Genomic DNA, 6,116 nt, shown 5'->3' with positions numbered 1-6,116 from the left:
CATACCTCTTTCAAAGAACATCGGATCTCCTAGTTTGGCTATTGTGGATATTTACTGGTATAAACATATGGGTGCAGGTGCCCCTTTGGATCCTGACCAAAGTGATCTTTGGGATTCATACCTTCTAGTGCAATTGCTGGGTTTTACATAGGTAGCTCCTTTTTCAACTCTTTGAGGAACCTCTGGTACTGATTTCCAGAGTGGCTGCACCAGGTTGCATTCCCACCAACATCGTAAGAGGATCCCCCTTTCTCTGCATTCCTGCCAACATCTGTCATTTCCAGACTTGCTAATTTTGGACATTATGAAAGGTGTGAGGGGGAAACTCACCATGGTTTTGATTTGTATTTCTCTGGTGCCAACTGATGTTGAGCATGTTTTCATGTGTCTGTTGGCCATATGTATGTCTTCTTTGGAGACATGTCCTTTCATTTCTTCCCATTTCTTCATTGGGTTATCTTTCTTTGGGTGTTGACTTTGATTAGCTCTTTATAGACTTTGCATACCAGCCTTTTATCTGATAAGGCATTTGCAAACACCTTCTGCCATTCTGTCAGTTGTCTTTTGGTTTTGTCAACTGTTTCCTTGCTGCGTAAAAGCTTTTTATCTTGATGAAGTCTCAGTAGGTCATTTTGGCGTCTGGTGACATGTCTAGCAAGAAGTTGCTGCAGCCAAGGTCACAGAGGTTGCTGGCTGTGTTCTCCTCTAGGATTTTAATGGATTCCTATCTTACATTTGGGTGTTTCATCCATTTTGACTCTATTTTTGTGTATGGTGTAAGAAAATGGTCTAGTTTTATTCTTCTACATGTGGTGGTCTGATTTTCCCACACCATTTGTTGAAGAGACTGCTTTGTCTCCATTGGATTTTCTTTCCAGTATTGTTGAAGAGGAGTGGACCATAGAGTTGAGGGTCCACTTCTGGATTTACTCTTCTGGGCCATTGATTGACATGTCCGCTTTTGTGCCAGGACCATACTGTCCTGTTGATCACAGCTTTGCAATGGAGCTTAAAGGCTGGCTTCTAATGCCACCAGCTTTGGCTACGTTTTTCAACATACCTTTGGCTATTCGGGGTCTTCTAAGGTTCCAAAGAAATTTTAGTATTATTTACTCCAGCTGTATGCAAAGAAGTTGGGGGCAGCCCAGGTGGCTCAGCGGTATAGCTCTGCCTTCAATCCAGGGTGTGATCCTGGAGACCCAGGATCGAGTGCCACGTTGGGCTCCCTGCATGGAGCCTGCTTCTCCCTCTACCTGTGTCTCTGCCTCTCTCTCTCTCTCTCTCTGTGTGTGTGTCTAATGAATAAATAAATAAAAAATCTTAAAAAAAAAGTTGGTAGTATTTTGATAGAGATTGCATTGAATGTAGAGATTGCTCGAGCTTGCATAGACATTTTAACAATATTTGTTCTTCCAATCCATGAACATGGAATGATTTCAGTTCTTTATGATTTCTCAATTTCTTTCCAGAATGTCCTGTCTTCTTCAGAGTACAGATCCTTGTCTCTTTGGGTGGGTTTATTCCAAGGTATCTTATGGTGTTTAGTGCAATGGTAAATGGAATTGACTCCTCAGTTTCTCTTTCTTCCATCTCATTGTTAGTGTATAGAAATGCAACTGATTTCTGTGCATGGATTTCCTATCCTGCTGCTTTGCTGAATTCAGGAAAGGGTCCTAACAATGTTGGCGTAGAGTCTTTTGGGTTTTCCACATAGGATATCATGTCCTCTGAGAAAAGTGAGAGTTTGAGTTCTTTTCTGATTCAGACGCCTTTTTATTTCTTTTTGTTGTCTAAATGCTGAGGCTATGTCGAACAACACTGGTTGTCCAGAGAGTGGACCTCCCTGTTGTGTTCCTGACCTTAGCGGCAAAGCTCTCAGTTTTTCCCCATTAAGAATAGCATCGGGTGTGGGCTTTTCGTAGATGGCTTTTATGATATTGAGATATGCTCCCCTCCTCCCTGCACTGTGAAGAGTATTGATCCGGAAAGGGTGCTGCACTTTGTCAACTGCTTTTTCTGCATCTCTTGAGAGGATCCTATGGTTCTTATCCTTTCTTTTATTTCTGTAGTGTATCACATTGATTCATCTGCAGATGTCGAATCACCCTTGCAGCCCAGGCATAAAACCCACTTGGACATGGTGAATCATCCTTTAATGTACTGTTGAATCCTCCCAGCCAGTGTCTTGTTGAGAATTTTGGCATCCGTGTTCATCAGGGATATTGGAGTGTAATTCTCCTTTTGGGTGGGGTCTTGCTCTGGTTTTGCGATCAGAGTAATGTTGGCCTCACAGAGAACACTGGAAGGTTTCCCTTCCATTACTAATTTTTATAAACAGCTCCGAAGAATAGATTAATTCTTCCTGGAATGTGTGGTAGAATTCTCCTGGGAAGCCTCCTGGTCCTGGACTCTTGGTTGTTGGCAGATATTTGATGACTGCTCCCATTTCCTTGCTGGTTATGGGTCTGTTCAGGTTTCCTGTGTCTTCCTGTTTCAGTTTTGATAGGAAGGGATCCATTTCTTCCAGATTGCTTACTTTGTTGGCATATAGTTGCTCAGAATGTGTTCTTATAGTTGTCTATATTTCTCTGGTGCTGGTCGTGATCTGTCTTCTTTCATTCACGATCTTATTTCTTTGGGTCCGTTCTCTTTTTGATATGTCTGTCCAGGGGTTTATTGATCTTATTCTGTCAAAGAACCAGCTCCTGATTTCATTGATGTGTTCTACTGTTCCTTTGGTTTCTATTTCATTGATTTCTGCTCTGATCTTTATGAATTCTCTTCTCCTGCTGGTTTTAGGTTTTAATCTTCTGTTCTTTTCCAGCTCCTTTAGGTGTAAGGTTAGCTTGTGTACTTAGGACCTTTCTCATTTCTTGAGAAAGACTTGTATTGCTATATACTTCCTTCTTAGGATGACCTTTGCTACATCCCAGATGTTTTGAGCAGTTGCGTTTCCATTTTGTTTGTTTCTATGAGGTTTTTAAAACTGTGCTTTTATTCCCTGGCTTGATTCTTTAACCTCCGTGTATTTGAATTCTTTCCAAATTTCCTCTTGTGATCAAGTTTCAGTTTCAAAGCATTGTGGTCTGAAAGTATGCAGGGAATGATCCCAATCTTTTGGTATCAGTTGAGACCTCATTTATGACCCAGTACGTGATCTAGTATGGAACATGTTCCATGTGCACCCGAGAAGAATGTGTATTCTGTTGCTGTAGGATGGAATGCTCTGAAGTTATCTGTGAAGTCCATTTTGTGCAGTGTGTCATTCAAAGCCCTTGTGCCCTTGTGGATCTTCTGCTTAGATGATCTGGCCGTTACAGTGAGTGGTGTGTTAAAGTGCCTACTATTATTGTATGACTATCAATGTGTTCCTTTAATTTTGATATTAATTGGTTCATAAGGGGGTCTGGTGGCTCAGTCGGTTAAGCCCTTGCCTTTGGTCAGGTCATGTTCTCAGGGTCCTGGGATCAAGCCCTCATCAGGCTCCCTGTTCAGTGGGGAGTCTGCTTCTCCCTCTCCTGCTGCCCATGCTTCTGTTCTCTCTCTGTGTCAAATAAATAAATAAATGAAATCTTAACAGAAAATCGGTTTATATAGTTGGCTGCTCCTACTTTAGAGGCATTAAAAACTTATAATTGTTCAATTTTCTCTTTGGATAGACCATTTAATTATGGCATAGTGTCTTTCTTCATCTCTTAATGCAGTCTTTGGTTTAAAATACAACTTGTCTGATATCAAGATTGCCACCTCAGTTTTTTTTTAATGTCCTTTAATATGATAAAATGGTTTTCCACCCCCTCACCTTCAATCTGGGGTTTTCTTTGTGTCTAAAAATGAGTCTCTTACAGATAGCATATCGATGGGTCTTGCTTTTTTTTTTTTTTTTTTTAATCCACTGGGATACCCTGTGTGTTTTGGTTGGGGCATTTGGCTTGTTTACATTCAGAGTAACGAATTGAAAGATATGGATGTAGTGCCATTGTATTACGTGTCGAAGTCTGTGTTTTGGTGTACTGTGTCTGTTCCTTCTGGTCTGTGTTATTTTGGGCTCTCTGTTTTCTTAAAGGTTCCCCTTGCAGGGCTGTTTTAGGGATCACAAATTCTTTTAGTTTCTGTTTGTGCTGGAAGCTTTTTATCTCCCCTTGTATTTTGAATGAGAGCCTTGCTGGATAAAATTCTTAGCTGTAGATTCTTCTCATTGAGCACCCTGAGTATATCATGCCAGCTCTCTCTGGCCTGCTAGTCTCTTTGGATAGATCCGCTGCCAGTTGAATATTTCTCTCCTTCTTAGTTCAGGGCCTCGTGTTCCAAGCTGCTTTCAGGATTTCTCTTTGGGTCTGAAATTTGCAAGCTTTGCTTGGAGATATTGACCTATTTTTTATTGATTTTGAGGAAGGTTCTCTGTGCCTCCTGGCACTGGAGTGCCTGTTTCTTTCCCCAGATGAGGGAAGATCTCTGCTATAATTTGCTCAAATATGCCTCTGCCCCCCTCCTTCCCCTCTTTTTCTGGGATCCCCATTATTCTAACATTGTTTGCTGTGTGGTACGAATCATCTCTCAAATTCTCCTGTCATAGTCCAGTGGTTGTTTCTCTTGTTTTTCCTCAGCTTCTTTATTCTCCATTGTTTTGTCTTCTATATCACTACTTCTCTGTGAAGCCTCATTTATCCTAGCAGTTAGAACATTCATTTTTTATTGCATCTCACTAAGGTTAGCCTTTTTATCTCAACTTGATTAGATATCAGTGTTTTATTTCTCCAGAAAGGCATTCTCTAGTGTCCTCTGAGTGTCTCTTAAGCCCAGCTATTATCTTGATGGTCATTATTCTGAACTCTCGCTCCAGCCTCTTCCTTCTATCCATGCTGCTTAGGTTCTGGGCAGTCAGTACTACCTCTTGTTCTCTTTGTGGCAGTGAGTTTTTCCATCTTGTCATTCTGTCCAGAGAAGAAGAGATGAGTGAGAGAACAGAAATAGAAAAATATCAAGAATGACCCCCGATAAATACATGCTAAACAATCAGAAGAGACCCGAAGCCAATTTAAAGGTTAGACAAAAGGAGATAAATAGAATTAGAGAGATCAAGAGAGCAGAGCAGTACACCGATACTATGTGATTTTGGTCTTTTTGTTAGGAAATTGCATCCCAAATGGTAAGAGGAAACCTTGTATATATACAAAATAAAATTAAATACAAGGAAAGTCTAGAATGTAAGTGTAAAAATGGAAATTAAAAGTCAAAATAAAAAGGATATTATCAGAGATCCCTGGGTGGCGCAGTGGTTTAGCGCCTGCCTTTGGCCCAGGGCGTGATCCTGGAGACCCGGATCGAATCCCACGTCGGGCTCCTGGTGCATGGAGCCTGCTTCTTCTCCCTCTGCCTATGTCTCTGCCTCTCTCTCTCTGTCTTTTTTCTCTCTCTCTTTTCTCTCTCTCTCTCTCTGTGACTATCATGAATAAATTTTTAAAAAAGGATATTATCACCCAGTTGAACAGAACTGAGCAATATACCATATCCTATGTCTTTTTGTTAGAGAAATATATCCCAAAGGAAAAACAAGCAGGACTTACATGTATATAGAAATAAAATTAAGTACGGTGAAAGAATAGAATGTAACTCTGAAGGTGAAAGTTAACCAAGACTTGCAAAAAGTGGTCACTTTTCTATTTGTAGAAATGCTGCAATTCTTTCCTTAGATGTCTGGTTGATTTCACAGGTGTTCAGAATGATTTGAAAGCTCTCTGGCTGAATTTCTGGGATCAGACAAAACTATGTTCTCCTCTTGCTCTGCCATCTCTGACTCAAGTGGCTTACATTTTCTTCCTGCATTTTCTAGTTATAAAATATGTCATTCATACAAAAATACATGTCTGACTTCATGAAGAATAAAATGAGCAACTTCACTACTCAGATTTTTAAAAAAGTCTTTCCGATGTCTCTGAAGCTCCCACCTGGCTTCCTTTCTGCTTATTTGCTGAGTATTTAAGTTTTGCTCTGATCCGCCAAAACTTTTCTGTCATTCAACTTTGTTTCTCTGCATTGTTTGGCATCCTTCACTTTCCTAAGAATGTACTAGCCAAGGTATTAGATTTTTGTTTAAAACAGTCTCATAGGCCTCA

Source organism: Canis lupus, unplaced genomic scaffold, assembly GCF_011100685.1.
Source record: "Canis lupus familiaris isolate Mischka breed German Shepherd unplaced genomic scaffold, alternate assembly UU_Cfam_GSD_1.0 chrUn_S1787H1984, whole genome shotgun sequence".
NCBI lineage: Eukaryota > Metazoa > Chordata > Mammalia > Carnivora > Canidae > Canis > Canis lupus.
This window is presented reverse-complemented; position numbering follows the sequence as displayed.